This window comes from Giraffa tippelskirchi, chromosome 4, assembly GCF_054371585.1.
Source record: "Giraffa tippelskirchi isolate mGirTip1 chromosome 4, T2T-mGirTip1v1.2.pri, whole genome shotgun sequence".
NCBI classification, from domain to species: domain Eukaryota; kingdom Metazoa; phylum Chordata; class Mammalia; order Artiodactyla; family Giraffidae; genus Giraffa; species Giraffa tippelskirchi.
This window is the reverse complement of record NC_137278.1, coordinates 100,426,527-100,447,662: the sequence shown is the minus strand read 5'-3', so window position 1 is coordinate 100,447,662 and position 21,136 is coordinate 100,426,527. Positions and strand designations below refer to the sequence as shown.

The window sequence follows — 21,136 nt, the reverse complement described above, 5'->3', positions numbered from 1 at the left end:
GCCACCAGGGAAGCCTTATTGATACTCATTGGGACCTAATTCCTCACCTGGCTATGCTAATACTAGAAGCATCATTCATAATGTCCATCATGTGAAAGAGTTTTCAGGTCTCCTCCTAGAAACAAATTGGGATAACTGGAAAATTTGCAAGAGGCCAGGTCTGTAAGTTGTTTAGACAAGAGGGATTGTTCTACATCATGGTTTCCAGAGAGTCCCACCTGTGCCCAGAAGGGGAAGTGGATGCTTTCATTGCTTTGGAGACCTTATGAGAGAAATAAACAATATAATTTCTGTTGGGAACAAGGCAGCGTACGAATTCCAAGAAGGAAGTCTGAGCTGAGGTGGTCTGAGCGGAGAACTCCTGAGCTATGCTTGCCTTGCAAGGTTTTACCCTTTGTTCCAACATAAAGTAGGCTCAGTGCCTGTAGAACAGAGCTCGAGGGGCCTTCACAGTTCATTTTAAAGGTAAACCACCCACAACACCTGGGTCCCTTATCTTTGCCTTTTTAGTAGCATCTGTATCAGTTTGCTGGGAGTAGCATAACCAAGTATCAAAGCCAGGGGCTTAGAACAGAAGCTGACCATGCCAGTTTTGCAGACCGGAAACCCGAGATCAAGGGGTCGACAGAGTTGGCCCCTTCAGAGGCTTGAGGGGGAGTCTGCTCCAGGCCCCTCCCAGCTCCTGGATGTTGGCTGGCTGCCCTGGGTGGTCCCTACCTTGTAGCTGCATCACTCCCATCTCTGCCTTCATCTTCACATGATGTTCTCTTTGGGTTTTTTTTTTTTTTTTTTTTGGCTGTGCCGGGTCTTAGTTCCAGCTTGTGGGATCTCATTGGAAAAGACCATGATGCTGGGGAAGATTGAAGGCGGGAGGAGAAGGAGATGATAGAGCATGAGATAGTTAGATGGCATCACTGACTCGATGGACATGAGTTTGAGCAAGTGCTAGGAGTTGGTGATGGACAGGGAAGCCTGGGGTGCTGCAGTCCATGGGGTCGCAGAGAGTCGGACACGACTGAGTGGCTGAACTGAACTGAACTATGGGGTCTAGTTCCTGGGCCCCCTGCCCTGGGAGTGTGGAGTGTAAGCCACTGGACCACCAGGGAGCTTCCATGATGTTCTCCTCGTGTGCATATCTCTGTGTCCAGGTTTCCCCTTTTAAGTTTTATAAGGACATCAGTTATGTTGGCTTAGGAGCCAAGCCTAATTCAGTAGGACCACACCTTAACTAATTACATTGGCCATGACCCTCTTTCCAAATAAGATCAAATTCCGAGTTTCTGGGGGTTAAGCCTTTAAAATGTGAATTTAGGGGGACATAAAGCTTCCCTGGTGGCTCAGTGGTAAAGAATCCATCTGCCAATGCAGGAGACTTGAGTTCAGTCCCTGGGTTGAGAAGACCCCATGGAGGAGGAAATGGCAACCCACTCCAATACTCTTGCCTGGGAAATCCCATGGACAGAAGAGCCCGGCAGTTTACAGCCCATGGTGTTGCAAACAGTCGGACATGACTTAGTGACTGAACAACAAATCAACCCATCACAGCACCCTTTCTGCACAGGGAGCCAAGTTGGAGGGCCCATCAAGTCACAGGCAGGGAAAGGGATGTTGTGGGTGGGTCCCTCGGTGTTTGAAGCAGTTCTGGATGCTCTCTGCTTCCCCTGGGCCCCGGTCATTGCTGCATCACAGACATAGACTGAGCTCAGGTCCCAGGCAGAGTACGGTGTGAGCTGATATCAGCGCCCCTGCTGGGGGCCAGGACTGGGGCAGGACTCAGGCCCACCCAGAGGAGAGCAGGCAGAGGAGGATTCGTGATGCTGGCTCACACAGCCCCGCTGTGCCTCAATTTCCCCCTGTGAAAGGGGGTGATGCTACGCCCTATCCTGCCCACCTAGGGTCAAAGCGTTAGTTGCACAGTTGTGTCTTGACTCTTTGAGACCCCATGGACTGTAGCCCGCCAGGCTCCTCTGTTCATGGGATTTCCCAGGCAAGAAGACTGGAGTGGGTTGCCATATTCTTCTCCAGAGGATCTTCCCAACCCAGGGTTTGAACCCAGGTCTCCCACATTGCGGGCAGATTCTTCACTGTCTGAGCCACCAGGGAAGCCCTAGGGTCAGGCCAAGCCCAAATAGGAAAACTAGATGGACTGGCTTTGAGAAGACCCCACACCCGGTGAGCCAGGGAGCGTACTGACTGTGGATGCTCTGTGCCAGCTGGGTGTCTTGTCTCCTCGGGACATCCCCTGCACCGGCTAGCAGGGACACTGACTGATGACTAAGACATACCTGGCCTTCCCCGGCCCCGCTTCACACGCAGCAGAGGCTCAGCCAGTCCCCACTGGCAGCCTGCCTGCCTGTCCGGCTGCTCAAAGCAGAGGCTGAAACCCCCCTGGGTTGCATTTCAGGAGCCCAAGCCTGCTCTCCTGGGGCACCGAGCTCTGAGTAGCACAGACTCTAGGGCTGCGCTCTGGCCCGGTGAGCCGGCTGCACCTGTGGCTAAGGTTTCTCCCTTGGGGTCCCCCTCACTCTCCACCAGGCTTTTCCCCCAAATCGTCTCCATCCTGCAAGACTGACAGCTGACTCTGGGCTGGGAACAGAGGGTAGGAAGTGGTCTTTGCCTGAAGCCTGTTGCCTTATTTACCCTGGCCGCCAGGCCTCTCCCAGCAGCCCTAAGAAAACAGAAGGCCGTCCAGAGTCAAGTTCTGGCGTGTTTTCTCCATGGAGGTGGATCAGGTTTTAAAAGGAAGGTTTCCTGCGGCCTGCAATGCCGTTTTGGTTTGTTTTACCTGTCTCCACCTGCCGGGCAGGGAATTAACCTGCTGGCTGGGGGCCGGGCCGGCAAACACCGTCAGGCGAGCAAAGCTCACGGGTGTGGGTCTGACGACACACGAAAGAGGCCTGTCCTCCTCCACAGAGCTTTGCGCACGAGAGGCCCAGGCCCCGATCTGAACAGGGCTCTGAGTAACTTGATATGTTTTCTTTCGTTGCTGTAGACACGGTGTGCCAGATTTAACTCTGCCGCATCTGTGTCTTTATCTGTTGGGTTGTTGCAGGGGGAGGGGGCAAGGGGGAGGGTTATCAGAGGGAGAGGGGAGCGTATCCCTGAGTCATTGTTTTTTTTTCCTATCCACCTTCCTTTTTTCCTTGCCTGCATTTCTCACTCTTTGCTGTATATAACTTGACACGACTGTTTTCATGTCTCAATCTTTAACCCTTCGGAGATGACCACTGTGCTTTGTGTCTCCTATAAAGCAGCTTTACAGATGCCTTCGGGGCACCCTGTCTGGGAAGCCCTGGCACTGTGAGAGTTAACAGCAGGCCTCTGGAAACTTGAACTTCCCCAGAAGTGCTTGTGTAGCAATTAGCAGAGTCCCACTCAGATACAGAAAAAAAGTCCCCTCAATTATAAATAAACAAGCAGCCAAGGGTCTTGGAGCCAAGAGTCACCACTGTGCCCCAGGACTGTGGCGGTTACCCCCTTTGCAGAAAAACCTGCACCTTCCAGAACTGTGATGGAGAAGCCTGATGCTCTAGCAGGATTCTGAGGAAAGGTGGGAATCTGCTGTCCAGTGAAAACCCATCAGGCTAGGCCTCACGCGTAAGATGCCCAAGGTGCACCAACCTGAGGATGGTAGAAAGGGTCACGCCTTGCAGCTTGGGATGATGGATGGATGGCCTTTTCTGGGTGAATAGGAGCCTTGCTTCGCTTTGCTGGAGGGAGATACCAGGCTGGCAGGATATTTGGTATTGACTAGAGTGGTGGCCAGAGATAGTGCCTCACCCAGGACCGAACTGAAGGGGGCTAGATGTCATTCCCAAGGCCCCAAGGCCCTGTGGGATCGGGGGACAGGAGTGAAGAGCCTGTCTCTCTGTTTCTTTCTTCCAGCCATCACAGAAATGCTGCAAAATACAGAACCGTAGGTCTCCTCGCGAGAAGATGTCTTGGGTCATCCTGGGCTATATTTAGAATGGAAAATGTGCTGGCTCAGAGAAAACTGATCATGTGCCCTTCTCCAGGCTTCATGCTGAGCTGGGAACCCTGCCCCATCACCCGCCCTCCCCATCCTTCCCACAGCCCTGACACCCCCTTCCTCCTCCAGGGAGCCCTCCCAGCTTGTAGGGAGATCCTGCAGGGAAAGGCCCAGTTTCTCTTGTGAATAAACTTTACAAGCATCCCCCTCTCGTGAGGACCATGAGGATCTAGTGGAGGGCCGTGTGCAAAACTTGCTGCGAGCTCAGAGCTCAGAGGGGGTGTTTGACCTGATCGTGGGAATTCCTTGGCCTTCCCCAAAGCCCACTTCTGCTTCTCCAGGTGTGAAGGCTGGGGACATCGTGGCAGGGAGTGAACCCACGGATCCCTGCCCTAAGGACCGTCCTGGGTCCAGCCCCGTGGTTGTGCTCTGGGCAGTATTGTCACCCTAAGACTCCTGAGAGTCCCTTGGGCAGCACGGAGATCAAATCAGTCAATGCTGAAGGAAATCAACCCTATTGGAAGGACTGGTGCTGAAGCTGAAGCTCCAATACTTTGGCCACCTGATGCTAGGAGCCAACTCATGTAGAAAAGACCCTGATGCTGAGAAGGATTGAGGGCAAGAGGAGAAGGAGACGACAGAGGATGAAATGGTTAGATAGCATCACTGACTCAATGGACATGAGTATGAGCAAACTCTGGGAGATAGTGAAAGACAGGGAAGCCTGGCGTGCTGCTGTTTGTGGGGTTGCAAAGAGTGGGACATGACTTACAACAGGCATGGAGAGCTTTGTGGTGGTGATTGTTGGGCCAGTCCCCATCAGCGCCCTGTTAACTTTTCGTAACCATCAGAATGTTTTTAAGAACCTGGAAGTTCATTGCATCACTGTTTTGCTTTCGGAGCCGCACGTGATTTCTCAGAAGGAGCGGCCCAGACCCGTCCTGTCTCTGATACTGACCCAGCCACGAATTTGCACTTTACTGGGGACAAGAGGCAGAAGTGGCACCACTGAAGGTAGGTGTCTGCTCCCCGTGCTCATGGGGACAAGGAAGCAGTGGGGACACAGTGATACACTCAGTTCTTGGGCACATGTTCTGGGCTAGGTGCGCCGCATCCATTTCTGATCTCCACATTCCCTCTGAGAGGTGGGAATTATTGCGTTCATTTTCCCATCGAGGAAACTGGGGGTTAGATGCCTTGTCATGGACCGTTCCCCCACCCTCCTCGCCCAGCTCCCCACCATGGTCTTGCTGGTCCTCCCTGTGACATGCAGCCCCTGTTCTCCTGTGACATCACCCACTTGGCCCCCAGTCCAGCCTCTCACCCCACTGGACTCATTCTCCACACAAACCAGCTTTATCTTTGGGAAAGACTCTGAGCTGTACCCTTCTCCTCCTTAGAACCCAACAGTGGCTCCCTGTTGCCCTTAGAATGGAATTCTGACTCCTCCCTGTGCATGGCCAGCATTTCCCCTAGGTCTTAGCTGTGGCTCATCCCCTCTACTCAGGCCAGACCAGCCTCAGGGCCTTTGCACCTGCTGTTCTGTGTCCCTGGTGTGGACCCTGGACTCTGAGTACATTTCTATCTCTCTCCAGCAAGGGCTGAGGCCCTGTTCTAGTTGTGGTTAACTCAACAAATGCCTCTTGCACATCTGTTCTCTCGGGCAGGAAGCAGGCATTCAGGCTCCCACACTGTGAGGCTGGTACCTCCATCTCCAAGATGTAGGCCTTCCCCAGAAGCCTATAGTCTGCTCCTTTGTCCCAGGGTGAGACCGGCTCCCAAGAATCAAGTCACTTGCTTCCTTCTTGCACAGGTTGTGATGGACGTGATTCTTCCACCTTGGGCCCCTTGCCCAGAACTGAGGCTCTGCAATTAGGGTGAAATAGCTCCTCGTTCATGGAGCTTTAGGACATGAACTGACACATTATGTCCTCAAGGTCTAACCAGAGGGGAAGCGGACCACCTCTCCCTGCATTAGGTGGCCTTTCTTAAATCCAGCACACTGACATGCTTTCTGCACTTGGATTTTCCTATTCAATTATTGCATCATCTCAGAAGACAACTCTCTTATAACTAGTGAAGCTTGGGCTGGCTTGACCATCCTGCTCCTGCCCACACTCCATTTGATCTATTGTTATTGTTTAGTTGCTAAGTTGTGTCCAACTCTTTGTGGCCCCATGGGCCGTAGCCCCGCCAGGCTCCTCTGCACATGGGATTTGCTAGGCAAGAATACTGGAGTGGGTTGCCATTTCCTTCTCTAGGGGATCTTCCTGACCCTATGCTTCAAAATAATTCATTCCCAGTTATCAGCCTCCTGAGATCCACCAGTCACCTGGAAGCAGTCCCATATTTGTTGCTCAGAAAAACTGGACCTTTCAAAGGGCTACTCTAGGGTGTCCTGGGACAGTAGCCACCTGGAGGAGACTCTTTGAGACAACAACTGATCCTTTGCACAAGATGATATTTGAGGCCCTCATAGAGGCATCCCCAGTGGCTCAGCAGGTAAAAGAATCCTCCTGCAATGCAGGAGACACAGGAAACACAAGTTGAATCCCTGGGATGGGAAGATCCCCTGGAGGAGGAAATGGCAACCCACTCCAGTATTCTTACCTGGGAAATCCCATGAACAGAGGAGCTTGACAGGCTATAGTCCATAGGGTCGCAAAGAGTTGGCCATGACTAAGTATGCATGCATGCAAACAGGGCAAATAAGGTTCCCTTTCTCTTACCCTCTGCTGGTTTTACCAGCTTCCCCATCTCTGTGACTTCTAGCTCAAAACTGAAAATTTCAAATGAAAAAAGAGAGAGACACAGAGAAGACAAACATGAAGTAACATTGACTAGTTCACTGAGGCCATCTGTCAACCATATTTTATGTCCCTGATTTATTTTATAGCCCTAGTGTCAAACCTTCCTTGTCAATTTAACACGTGAACATTTTTTTAATTAAAATTCAGTATCATCAAGCAGGTCATAGAGTGTGAGCAATACTCTCTTTGTTCTAAAAATCCTCATGTAATGAAGCTGCCATTCACAATTGTTTTCCAATGACCTGCTTATTAAAAAAAATGATTTTCAAGGAACAGAAATAGGTGCCTTTTGGCAGCATGGGGTCCAGCAGGAATGAGAAGCTTACCAATCACGGCCCAGCCCCTGGGAGATGCCAGGGGTGGGGAATGTTGTCAGATACCAGTTTGGACTGAGTGTTTCTGAATACATGTGACTGCTCTTGGGTTTCCTGTGGTGCATCTTATAGACTGATGTCACTTTTTAAGAGATAAATTATTAGATGAATTTTGATAAATGAATGTACGTTCAGTGTGCTGGAATCGAGATGAGAACTCCAGTGAAGAAGCAGGAAAAGGCTTTAGAAGCGAGTCGGGGACCAGGGCCCTGAGCTGGGGCACATTGCCCACGACCAAGGCCTTCTGCACCAGAGACAGACCCCCAAAGTCCCATCTGGTGAGCAAACCAAGCCAAGGCAGCCTCTGCTGAAAGCCCCAAACACCCACAGCGAGGGTTGCAGGTCACAGCAGGGCCTGGTTTTTTGGATTTGTTTTCAATTCCTGAGCCAACATGTAGAAATCTAGTGACTTCTGCACACGAAGCACTTCAGTCATGTCCAACTCTTTGTGACTCTATGAACTGTAGCCCACCAGGTTCCTCTGTCCGTGGGATTCTCTAGACATCAATACTGGAGTGGGTTGCCACTTCCTACTCTAAGGGATCTTCCCTACCCAGGGATATAACTCCCATCTCCTAAGTCTCCCACACTGGCAGGCGGATTCTTTACCACTAGCACCACCTGGGAAGCCCTAATGACTTCTGGTTCTTTCCAAAAACCAAAGGATCTGGGGACTTCCCTGATGGTCCAGTGGTTTAGAGTCCATGTGTCCATGCAAGGGATGTGGGTTCAATCTCTGTTCAGGGAACTAAGATCCTACATGTTGCACATCACAGCCAAAAGATAAAACAAACAAACAAAAAACCCTACGATCTGGGTTCACAATGTCTGTATCAATCCACTTAAGCCACTTAGCTGCCCAGAGCCCCTCACCTCTTAGCTGCTGAGCCCTATAGTTCTCTGAATTGTGGCCTCACCCCAAGGAATATTTAGACAGGAGGAACAACCTTTCTTCCTTTGGAACACTTCACTCCCTCCTGCCAGGGTGGTCCTGGGCAAAGCATCCTATAGCCTCAGTATGCCCATCTCTATAATGGGATGACAGTGGGACCTCATAGCTATGTGGTATGTATTCACTCGCTCAGTCATGTTTGACTCTTTGTAACTCCATGGACTGTAGCCCACCAAGCCCCTGTGTCCATGGAATTTTCCAAGCAAGAATACTGGAGTGGGTTGCCATTTCCTCCTCCAGGGCATCTTCCTGACCCAGGGATAGAACCCACATCTCTTGTGTCTGCTGCCTTGGCAAGCGGATTTTTTACCATTTGCGCCACCTGGGAACCCCGGGACCTCATAGGGTGGTCAGTTAAAACTCCCTCCCCTCTGCCTGCATGTCTTTAGGGGCCAGCAGTGTATTTTTAGGGAGGGAAGACAGTTGGGTTCTGTGTGCCAGCAGCCTCCCTACTGGCTTCCTCTTGAATGTCTTGTTGGAGGAGTGAAGACAGAATTATTCAGAAACAAGTGATTTCCCAGCTGTAGGCTCCTCTGTGATGACAAAGGACTCACTCAGCCCAGATTGGTGGTGAGGCAAGAATTACATACCGCAGAGAGGCTGCCGGGACCATCTTGAGTTTGTTTGTAACCAATCTCAAATAATTTACATCTTTTTAATTTGCAGCAAATCCTATTCCCTCGACAACATCTGCGGTAAAATAGCAGGAACGTGTGTGGAGACCAAGTGTTGGGAGGTGGGGAGGTGCTTTTTGTTTTCCCACCACTGAATCCATAGTTACCCTCTCAGTTGAAGTTTTATCATATTTAACTGGTTCCACATAAACAGATCTGTGTATATTTTCAGTAGTTTCAACTGAAACCTGTTAAGAACAGATGTGCAGATGGTTGCCCTGCACTGATCCACTTAAACGTATTTTTCCACGAGCAGTGTTTTTCCTTCAGCCCTTCCTTGAGAGAGGAAGACTTAAGAAAGTGGGACCTTTATTAAGATGTATATTACATGCTTCTGAGTCTCTGCAACCAGTGCTTTGCTATTGGTTTTCCAGCAGCTCTTTGGCACATGAGGCTGTGAGTACTGGGTGTGCGTTGATGTGATGGGCGGTGTCTGACCTGAGCCTGTGTGGCTGGGAGGACGGGCTCTTGGCTCTTCTGGCTGCTGCCCATGTGAGGGTGGGCCAGTCTTTCCCAGCTGCTGTGGAATCAAGCAGCCTCTGTCCAAAGGCTTGACTAAGTTATCCACTTCTTTGACCCTTTAATTTTTTTAAGCAGAAAAAAAAAAAAGGAGGGAGAGGGGAATGTAAAAAACTCCTCAAACTCAACAGCAACCAAAACCAAATCATCTGATTTTTAATTCTGCAAAGGACTTAAATAGCTGTGTCTCCAAAGAAGACAAACAAATGGCCAACATGAGAAGATGGTCAGTATCACTGAGAATCTGTGCTCATACTCAGTTGCTAAGTTGTATCTTTGACTCTTTGCAACCCCATGGACTGCAGCTCACCAGGCTTCTCTGTCCATGGGATTTCCCAGGCAAGAATACTGGACTGGATTGCCATTTTCTTTACCTGGGCATCTTCCAGGCCCAGGGACTGAACTCGAATCTCCTGTGTGGCAGGTGGCTTCTTTACCACTGAGCCACCAGGGAAGCCACACTGAGAATTCAGTTCAGTTCAGTTTAGTTCAGTCGCTCAGTCGTGTCCGACTCTCTGCGACCCCATGAATTGCAGCACGCCAGGCCTCTCTGTACATCACCAACTCCCGGAGTCTACCCAAACCCATGTTCATCGAGTCGGTGATGCCATCCAACCATCTCATCCTCTGTCGTCCCCTTCTCCTCCCACCCCCAATCCTACCCAGCATTAGGGTCTTTTCCAATGAGTCAACTCTTCGCATGAGGTGGCCAAAGTATTGGAGCTTCAGCTTCAACATCAGACCTTCCAATGAACACCCAGGATTGATCTCTTTTAGGATGGATTGATTGGATCTCCTTGCAGTCCAAGGGACTCTCAAGAGTCTTCTCCAACACCACAGTTCAAAAGCATCAATTCTGCGGCGCTCAGCTTTCTTCACCGTCCAACTCTCACATCCATACATGACCACTGGAAAAACCATAGCCTTGACTAGATGGACTTTTGTTGGCAAAGTAATGTCTCTGCTTTTAAACATGCTATCTAGGTTGGCCATAACCTTCCTTCCAAGGAGTAAGCGTCTTTTAATTTCATGGCTGCAGTCACCATCAGCAGTGATTCTGGAGCCCAAAAAAGTAAAGTCTGACACTGTTTCCACTGTTTCCCCATCTATTTCCCATGGAGTGATGGGACCAGATGCCATGATCTTAGTTTTCTGAACGTTGAGCTTTAAGCCAACTTTTTCACTCTCCTCCTTCACCTTCATCAAGAGGCTCTTTAGTTCTTCTTCACTTTCTGCCATAAGGGTGGTGTCATCCGCATATCTGAGGTTATTGATATTTCTCCCGGCAATCTTGATTCCAGCTTGTGTTTCTTCCAGCCCAGCGTTTCTCATGATGTACTCCGCATAGAAGTTAAATAAGCAGGGTGACAATATACAGCCCTGACGCACTCCTTTTCCTATTTGGAACCAGTCTGTTGTTCCATGTCCAGTTCTAACTGTTGCTTCCTGACCTGCATACAGGTTTCTCAAGAGACAGGTCAGATGGTCTGGTATTCCCATCTCTTTCAGAATTTTCCACAGTTTATTGTGATCCACACAGTCAAAGGCTTTGGCATAGTCAATAAAGCAGAAATAGATGTTTTTCTGGAACTCTCTTGCTTTTTCGATGATCCAGCGGATGTTGGCAATTTGATCTCTGGTTCCTCTGCCTTTTCTAAAACCAGCTTGAACATCTGGAAGTTCACGGTTCACGTATTGCTGAAGCCTGGCTTGGAGAATTTTGAGCATTACTTTACTAGCATGTGAGATGAGTGCAATTGTGCGGTAGTTTGAGCATTCTTTGGCATTGCCTTTCTTTGGGATTGGAACGAAAACTGACCTTTTCCAGCCCTGTGGCCACTGCTGAGTTTTCCAAATTTGCTGGCATATCGAGTGCAGCACTTTCACAGCATCACCTTTGAGGATTTGAAATAGCTCAACTGGAATTCCATCACCTCCACTAGCTTTGTTCGTAGTGATGCTAAGAGGAGGGTTAGTATTGAAATTAAAAATAAAACAGAAAATAACGAGTATTGGCAACGATGTGGAGAAATTGAACCTTTACACACTGCTGGTGGAAGTGTAAGATGGTACAGCTGCTTGTGGAAAATGGTATGGAGGTTCCCCCCAACATTAAATAGGACAACCATGTGATCTAGCAATTCCTCTTCTGGGTGTATGGGCAAAAACATTGAAATCATGAGCTTCCCAGGTGGCTCAGTGGCAAAGAATCCACCCGCCAATGTAGGAGACGCAGGAGACGTGAGTTTGATCATTAGGTGGGGAAGAACCCCTGCAGGAGGAATGGCAACCCAGTCCAGTATCCTTTTTTTTTTTTTTGGACCAGTCCAATATTCTTGCCTGAAAATTCCATGGACAGAGGATTCTGGCAGGCTACAGTCCATGGGTCGCAAAGAGTCGGACACGACTGAGCCCACATGCATTGGAACCAAGATTGCAAAGAGACTTTTTCACATTCATGTTCATAGCAGCTGTATTCACAATAGCTAAAAGGTGGAAGCACCCCAAGCATCCATTGACAGATGAATGGACAATCAAATGTGGTCCATTCATACAATGGAAAATCATTCAGCCCTTGAAAGGGAACTCGGACACATGCTACAACATGGATGGACCTGAAGGACATTGGGCTAAGTGAACTAAGCCAATCACAGAAAAGACAAATCCTGTATGATCCCACTTATATAAGGTATATAGAGTAGGCAAATTCATAGAAACAGAGAATGGAGTGGTGGCTGCCATAGGCTGGGAGGGGGGAGGGGGAAATGACTGTTTAATAGCTACAGAGTTTCAGTTTTGTGAGATGAAAAAGTTCTGCAGACCTGTCGCATAACAATATTCATGTACTTACCATTGAATGTACACTTAAAATGATTAAGTTGGTAAAAATAAAGCTGGGCGAGGGAGGATCTAATCACGATACTCATCTTATGGATGGCAAGAGGATTCTGTGAGATAAGGCCCACTTAGCAGGACTTTGCCTTTTCATACTGTAAAAACAAAAATAGCTATGACAAAACTAGACAGCATATTAAAAAGCAGAGATATTACTTTGCAGACAAAAGTCCATCTAGTCAAAGCTATGGTTTTTCCAGTAGTCATGTACAGATGTGAGAGCCGGACCATAAAGAAGGCTGAGTGCCGAAGAATTGATACTTTCGAACTGTGATACTGGAGAAGATTCTTGAGAGTGCCTTGGACAGGAAAGAGATCAAACCAATTAATCCTAAAGGAAATCAACCCTGAGTATTCATCGGATAGACTGATGCTGAAGCTGAAGCTCCAATACTTTGGCCACCTGATGTGAAGAGTCGACTCATTGGAAAAGACCCTGATGCTGGGAAAGATTGGGAGCAGGAGAAGGTTGGATGACATCACCGACTCAATGGACATGAGTTTGAGCAAACTCTGGGAGGTGGTGAAGGACAGGGAAGCCTTTGAGTCCATGGACTCGCAAAGAGTCGGACATGAGTGAGCAACTGAACAACTGCAAAAAGCAGGACTTTGTCTTGTGGGCTGTGGAGATAATAACTAAGATGGAATGAGATAAGGTGGATTGTTTCCCCAGCTTTGGATTTCTGTTCTCCAGCAGGTTCCTCTCCCACTTCCTACTGCCCATGGGACAGAGTTCTTCCAGTCTCCCAGGCCCTTGTCATAGGCTGTAGCCCTCTCGAGGAGTGTCCCCATGGGGCACTGTGGACCTCTCAGCCCATGCTTCTGGGGCACAGAGTTCTGCCCCTCCAGGCCAGTTTCCCCTGCGGTTGGTGCTGGTTGTGAGACACTGCCTGGCTCCTTTTAGTGGCCTCTGAATAAACCACAGAGCCCCCAGCCCCTCCTGTCTGCAGGCGTTCATCCCATTGAATTTGCCCTGCATTGAGAGGAGGGGGAAGGAGGGCCTGAGTGGGGTGACATGTTGACGGTGAGCCTCAGGGTTCAATGCCACCTGCTTGCAGCCCTAATTCTGCCCGTTGTTGAACCATTCAGCCCCGTTGTGTCACAGGTGAAAAGGGTGAGGCAGAGTGGGGCTTCATAACCGCTAAAGATTCCAGATCTTTCAGGGGGCTTTGTCCTCCTGATTTCTCCCCAGCCTGGTCCCTTCCGCAGGGCACAGCATCCAACAAACTTCCCATGCCTGAGTTTGCTTGGTACCTAACAGGACACTGGGAGTTGAGTGTTAACACAAGCATGTCTGTTTTTACGGGAGCTGGGGGTGGTATGTCCTGGGCTCTAAGAGCAGCATGAGGCTTGGAGGCCCCTGGCAGAGCCATGGAAGAGTGGTCGTTGGCAAGACGGGCATTTCTGTCATCTGACAGGAGGAGACCCTCTGGCAGGGCTTGGACTCAGCTGAGCAGAAAGATGAGCAGTTGACTTGTGAGGTGAGATCACATTCCTGGCAAAGTGACACCACATTTGTCTTAATGAGGGGAAAGAACAAAATCAAACTATTCGTTAACATTTCAAAGAGGTTAAAAGAGCCACTTGGGTTCCTCTCCTGGCCAGCTCTATGGGTGGAGGTGCCAAGGGCTTTTCTTGCTGGCGAAGAATTGTGGGCAGTCTCTCTGCTCTTGCTGGGGGTCTGCTGCTTCCGGGGCCCTAGCCTCTGATCTATTTAGGAGATGGCTCTGGGGATTCACACTTGCCTTTAGAAATCTTGATCTTCTCCAAGCTTTTCATATCCCTTCTGTGTTTCTTTCCCATTTCTTTCCCAGATTCTCTTGCCGGCTCTTTTTGCTGTTGTTTTCAGAAGTTAATATTCACAAGCTTTGATTTCTAGGACCAGTTCTGGACTTTACAGAAGCGAGAATCAACAGGCTCAAAACTCTGCTTCGTTACTCATTTGACTCAAATGGGTTCAGGGCAACACCCCTGAGACACAGCCAGAAATGAAGGTCCCTAAATTGGGGCTCTTGCCTGGAATCTCACTGCTCAACCAGGAGACCTGAGCACACTTAGCAAAGTGAGAAAGATGACCCTCCCTTTCCCCCGGAATAGAGACCCCAAGATGAGCCTGGTCACTCTCCCACTCTGCCTCCATCTTCTCCAGCCTGCTTCCAGATTCCTTTCCTTTATTCACGTTACTACCCCCTCATCCACCAGTATTTTCAGAATCCACACACACATTCATCCATCACTCCAGTTTCCAAATATTATCTTTATCAATACAGTAATATTTCCCTAAAATGAACGGCAGCTCCGTGACCTTTCCTTTCAGCCACAAATGAAAGGGGACTTAAAAGTGTGTGTGCATGTGTGCTTGAGCGCATGCCTGCCCCATGTGCATAGTCCTAATGGAATCCAGGATAAATTACCGAGAATGGTCACATAATGATTACAAAAATGTACACGAGGCATAACCCATTAGTGAGCTACATTTTGTTCAAAGCTGAGATACGCCTTTGTGCCGGAACGCAGTCATCTGTAGCAATGACTAATAATATAGTTGAGGATCTGTTCACATTTTCCCCCTTTTGTGCCTATTTTCATAAGTTAATAACTCAAGCATGAAATTGTTTCAGGCTGAAAACTTGGTGGTGAGAGCACGGCAAACTGTGTGGGAAACAACTTTGTGTTGTTGTTGTTCCTTAATTTAGCTCGGCTGTTTTTTAAGTTATGGGAGTAGAAATGTCCATATGGGTTTTCTTGAGCCATGTGTGTTTGTGAAGCCCAAGAAAATCTGGGATTGTGTTAGACAAGGCACATTTTTAATAGCTGCAGATAGAGCTTCCCTTCATACATGTGTGTGTTTTAGCTTAGTTCAGGTCGATATCGTTGAGGGGGGTAGGTATGGATGATATTGAATCAGAAAGCTATGAATGACATCATCCTGGATTCACCTGCCTTCAATTAGAAAACTTCTATCCCAAATCAAAGAGCTTGGTGAGCACACAGCTGCCTTAAGTAGAAGAGGACAGGAACAGGGGTGAAACCTACCGCTGGGTCTTATTAATAGTAAATTCCTAAAACAATGGAAGGAACAGAAACAAGATGAATGGTTGATCATAATGCTGTTCATCCCTCCTGGAGTTGGATTTACTGGGCATTTTCCTGTGTCTCCCTAGTGGCTCAGATGGTAAAGAATCTGCCTGCAATGCTAGAGACCCAGGTTCAATCCCTGGGTCAGGAAGATCCCCTGGAGAAAGGCATGGTTATCCACTCCAGCATTGTTGCTTGGGACAATGACCTCTGTCATGACTCACTGACAGAGGAGCCTGGTGGGCTGCAATCCATGGGGTAACAGAATCAGACACGACTGAGCAACTAACACTTACTCTATCCTGAACCAACTAAAGTCCACCTGCAGGAGACCAGATTTTCTACAAGTCTTTAATTTTTTTTTTCTTTCCTCTTCTTTTATTGGGGCAGGAGACTGAAAAATGCAGAGAATAGAATGCAGAGAATAATACAACAAAGGCCTAAGTACTCACATTCCAGAATTAGCAAAGGTTAGTATTTTGTAAGGATGACTCTAACATTGCTCATAAAGTTGTTCCCTTTATTTCACAGATGGGCAAATTGTGGAGGAGCAGGAGGGGATAGGATGTGACTGAGCCGTACAGCCTCCAGCATCTTGCTCCTGGACGGACTGGATTCTACAGGGAGACTCTGGAGCTGGTAAGACAAGCATTCTCGTCCTACTTTAAAGATGAAGAGCTTGGAGCCCCCAGTGCGTGTGGATGAGGTCCTTCATGTTCTGAGCCCTGTGCTGGACTAGGAGGACAAAACAGAATGCAAAACCCAAAGCAAGCGATGGAGCAAGTGCAGAGAGCGCCTGCATGGAGGGGGAAATGTTCCCTGCAGCCAGGGTCAGCTTCCCCAGACTCCTAATCCAGGAGTAAGCCAGCAAATACTTACGGAGATGTCCCATAGAAAAATTGTGTACTTCATAGGGCATATCTGAGCCAGTGACTTAAATCATGGATCATTACCAAAGAAGAACAAAATATCCTGCCATCCTGTGAGATGATGTGATGCTTTTTATTTTTACTGGTAGATTGCTCCATTTATAAATCCTTGATAGAACCCTCCCCCCACCAGAGAGCATCTGAATCCATCAATTAAAAAAAAAAGTGAAATTGATGAGGGATGAGCGCTGGCTTTCTTTGAGTCCCTAGCTTCTCAGGCTACAGCTCTGGAGTGGCATCAGTGGAGCCCACGCTAGGTTGCGTCATATTCTGCTAAGCCACCTGCACTCTGAGGACGACAGGAGCCAGCTCGGGGTCCAACAGCTGGAATCTCAGAAAGCATGGTCTCTAAAAATACCCAGCTCGGCAGATTCACCTGGGGCCCAGGGGGCTTCTTGATTGATAGCTCCCTTAGGCACCAACCCAAGTTCAAAGAGGAAAAAAACAATGCCTTTACACCTTGATTGATTTTTAGCTCTGGAGAGTTTTTGCTGGTCCTTTCAAAGTGATAGAAACTCCACGGAATTATTTTGGGAAAAATAAAAGACAGCAAAACGAAGCTACAAGACAGGTTTCGTCAGCAGCTGGGGCTCCAGCGCGCATGACGGACGATGCCCAGCCTCCCTCCCGCAACCAAGGTCACGGTGAGGCGGCGCCGGCATTTCAGCGCGGTCTGGCACACACCGACCGGACGTGCGCCTGGCAGGTTGGCAGGGCTGCAGCTGGCCCTTCTCCACCCCAGCCTGGAGGCTACCTCTTCCGCGCATCCACGGAGCAAGGGAAGGGCACTGAACTTTACAGTCCCAACGTGTAAGGGAGAAAACCATGTCCAGTTCGCCTGAAATGAAGGACACAGCCCTGGGTGCTCAGGGTCTCACCGTCCTGGTGTGTGCGAATGAGTTGTCCCCCCAGCAATATACAGAATGCTGTTTGGGAAGAAAAGTACCTCCTCCTAGTCATGTTGCTTGGAAAGACAGAAAAACCACAGATTCCTGACAAGGGGCATGGGCTTTATCAGTGTATAGCAGGTCCTTCCTGGCCTGAGTCTGGCCGCTTCCTTTCACCATAGACAGAGACACAGAATGCACAGCTCAGGCCCTGACACGTACAGAGAGCTGTGTTCAATCCTCAAAAAAGCATTCAGAAGAGTTTTCTGAGTCGTGATGCACCCTGCCTTCCTCTCTTCGGTTGGGTTGGGCACTGAGCCACCTTCGAAGTCACCTCAGTCCAAAGACAAGCAAACCTAAAGAGGGCAGGGCAGTTGAATACACCATGCTAAGTTCACAGGCTTCCCTGGTGGCTCAGAGGTAAAGAATCTGCCTGCCAGCACAGAAGACAAAGGTTCAATCCCTGAGGGGGAAAGATTCCCTGGAGAAAGAATGGCAACCCATTCCAGTATTCTTGCCTGGAAAATGCCATGGACAGAGGAGCCTGGCGGGCTACAGTCCATGGGGTTGCAAAGAGTTGGACACCACTGAGCAACTAGACAACAGCAACGTACTAACTTCATAGTCTGGTGCCACCAAGAAAACACAGATATTTGGAAAGATTGTTTCTAAACAAGATCCACTCCAGATTGCTTTAAGGTAAGAAGTTTTCTGCTGCTGGAGGTGGCCTTGTGTGACCCTAGACAACTGGCTCTATCATGGCCCTGAGAAGAGGTAGGGAAGAAATTAAGACAGTTGCTTGAATGGACTTCTTGAATGAGGTTTGAAAAGATTTGGTTAACAATTGCCTCATGGTTTCTAAAACTCATTAGCCAAGGGTGAGAATTCCAGTTGCTCTGTGTCCTCATTAATGTTTACTATGGTCAGACTTTTTGTTCTAGTCATCCTAATACATGAATAGTGAGATCTCTTTGTGATTTCAGATTCCCTGAAGTAGATAACAGCAACCCACTCCAGTCTTCTTGCCTGGAAAATTCCACAGACAGAAGAGCCTGGTGGGCTACAGTCCATGGGGTTGCAAAGAGTTGGACACGACCAAGTGACTGAGCACACACACACATAGAATTTAAAGACTTTCATTCAATTAAAAAAAAAAACATTTAAAATACTGAGTTTTCTAACCCATGAACACTGTATCTCTATTTATTCAGGTTCTTTTTAATTTCTCTCAGCAGTGTTTTATAATTTTCAATGTATAGCTATTGTCCATCTTTTGTCAGATTTGTCCTAAGTGTTTTACATTTTTTGATACTATTGTAAGAGCTATTTTTAAATTTTCAATTTTCAGTTGTTCACTGAAAATATACATTTTTTCTGCATTAATCTCTTACACCATACCTTCATTAAAGTCCCCTTTACATTCTAGTAACTTTTTGTTTCTATAGGATTTTTTACATAGATTCTCATGTCATCTGCAAATGAGGATGGCTTTACTTCTCTAGTTCCAATCTAGAACTTTTTTTATTTTTATTTCTTGCCATATTGCACTGGATCAAATCTTCAATACAATGTGGAATAGAATCTGTGAAAGTTTCTCATCTTAGGAGGAAAATATTCCATCTTTCACCATAAATAATGATGTTATTAGCTATTAGTTTTTAGTAGATGCCTCTTATCAGATAGAGAAAGTTCCCATCTATTCTTAATTTGCTGAGAGTTTTTATCAGGAATATTAGCTGGATTATATCAAGTGACTTTTTGCATATATTGAGACCATAAATTTCTAGTGTCATCATTTAGCAACTTTGAATCAAGTCTAGAAGATTTACCTCTTTTTATATCTCTTTTCCCTTCCTGTTTATAACTGTCTTAAATATTTATTCTACATATATTGTGATTCTCATTAGCAGTGTTACAGTTTTTGCCTCAACTGTCAACATAATTTAGAAAAATTAAGAAAGGAAAGTCCATTGTATTACCAATATTTTTGCTTAATGTGTTGTTTCTTCCCTACTGATGTTCCAGAAGTGTTTCTTTTATTGTCCAGGAAACTTCTTTTAGCCACTCTTATATGGTATATCTGGTAGTGACAAATATTCTTCATTTTTCATTTTTTGGAAATATCTTAATTTCCCTTTCATTTCTAAAGGATCCTTCACTGGAAAAGACCTTTCAACTGAATACAGGAGTTTATGCAAACAGTTCTTTTCTACATACACTGTAGCAGTTCTTTTCTTTCAGCACTTGAAAGTACTCTGGCCTCAGTGGTTTCTAATGAAAATGTACTGTCATTCAAATATTTTCTGCCATAGGTAGTGTCACTTCTCTGTTTTATATGTATGTATATGTTATACATATATATCTGTGTTGTGCTTAGTCGCTCAGTCGTGTCCAACTCTTTATGATGCCATGGACTGTAGCCCGCCAGGGTCCTCTGTCCATGGGGATTCTCCAGGCAAGAGTACTGGAGTGGGTTGCTATGTCCTCCTCCAGGGGATCTTCCCAACCCAGGGATCAAACCCAGGTCTTCTGCATTGCAGGCAGATTCTTTTACTGTCTGAGCCACCAGGGAAGCCCAAGAATACTGGTGTGGGTAGCCTATCCCTTCTCCAAGGGAGCTTCCTGACCCACGAATCAAACCAGGGTCTCTTTTTATTTCTGAAACTTTACTCTCTCGTGCACTGATATGGCTTCCCAGGTGGAGTTAGCAGTAAAGAACCAGCCTTCCAATGAGATTGGATATTTATGTTGTCTTACCTTCCAGGTAACTACCTTCCTCTACTTTGCTTTTAAGCACCTCCATTTAGATGGGTTTTCTGGTCGTTGCTGTTGTTATGACTGTATTTTCTGCTATAAAATTTCCATTTTGTTCTTCTACATTTTCTCTGCCTTGCTTGAGACTTCCTATCTTTAAATTTGTTTCAAGAGTATTTGTGTTTGTTCTTTGAAGCATTGTAATGGTGATTGCTTTAAAATGTTCGTCAGATAATTGTAATATCTCTGTCATTTCGGTGTGAAAGTGAAAGAGTTAGTTGCTCAGTCGTATCTGACTCTTTGTGACCCCATGGACTATCACCATCCAGGCTGCTCTGTCCAAGGGATTTTCCAGGCAACAATACTGGAGTGGGTTACCATTCCCTTCTCCAGGGGATCTTCCTGACCCAGGGATTGAACCCAGGTCTCCTGCATTGCAGGCAGATTCTTTACTGTCTGTGAGCATTTATCAGTTGCCTTCTTCATTCAGTTTGAGATGATCCTGGTTCTTGGTATGATGAGCAATTTTCTACTGAAAACTTGACATTTGGGGTGTTCCGTTTAGAGATTCTGTATCTTATTTTAATCTGTTTTCACTGGCTTCCTCTGACACTGTAGGTGAAGGTGTAGGAGGCAGACTGGTGGTGGCAGTGAGCTTCCTCATTACTGCCAGGTGGGGGTGGAAGTCCAGACCTCTCACTTGGCCTCTGCTGACATCAGAGGAAGGGGTCTCCTTACTGCTGGGTGGGTTCAGTTCAGCCCCCTGCTTCGTGTTAGGCCTCCACTGATAGCGCCCCCATGGGGAGGTGTCAGAGTGCTTCCTTGCTATTCCCCACGTGGCCTTGTTACCCCTGAGAGGTAAAGAGGGTCCTGACTCACCACTAGGCCTCCCAGATACCACCCTCACTGGGCAGGAAGGAGCTCCTTGTTGCTGTGTGTGGGGATAAAAGTCTAGGCTCGCGATGAGGTCTCCACTGACCCTGGGGAGGAGCTTGTTACCACTGGGTAGGAATGAAAGTTGTAGCTCCCTGCTCAGCTTTCTCAGATACCACCCTGGGATGGGTGGCAGGTAGGGTGGTTTGAGGCACCTGATTTCAGCCTGGTCATGAGAGTGGATGGACAACTGAGCTCCCTATGGCCTTTGCTGATTAACTTGGGTCTCCTTCATTGCAGGCAGATTCTTTACCATCTGAGCCACCAGAGAAGCCTGATGATGTAGTTTCTATGATGTTTGGCAAAAGTGGAAGTTATTGCCTAAAAACTTTCTCTCTTAGTAGGCTGCCCTTTTCCAGGC

At 47.6% G+C, this 21,136-nt stretch overlaps 2 long non-coding RNA genes across 4 annotated transcripts in view; one reads left to right on the top strand and one right to left on the bottom strand.

Moving 5' to 3' along the window:
- The window catches only part of LOC145503973 (uncharacterized), a 203,194-nt gene that overhangs the window by 111,562 nt on the left and 70,496 nt on the right, over nucleotides 1–21,136 (top strand). For 2 of the 3 annotated variants that reach the window (XR_014051967.1, XR_014051969.1), the window contains exon 2: nucleotides 15,804–15,911. This is a non-coding gene — a long non-coding RNA (uncharacterized LOC145503973). Of the gene's footprint in view, nucleotides 1–15,803; nucleotides 15,912–16,676; nucleotides 17,788–21,136 lie in introns of all 3 variants that reach the window. The other variant, XR_014051968.1, reaches the window with a different exon arrangement.
- LOC145503976 (uncharacterized) lies at nucleotides 11,665–17,183 on the bottom strand. Its single transcript, XR_014051972.1, has 2 exons — nucleotides 12,630–17,183; nucleotides 11,665–11,965 (listed from the first exon to the last, which is right to left on the bottom strand). It is a non-coding gene; the product is annotated as an uncharacterized LOC145503976 (long non-coding RNA).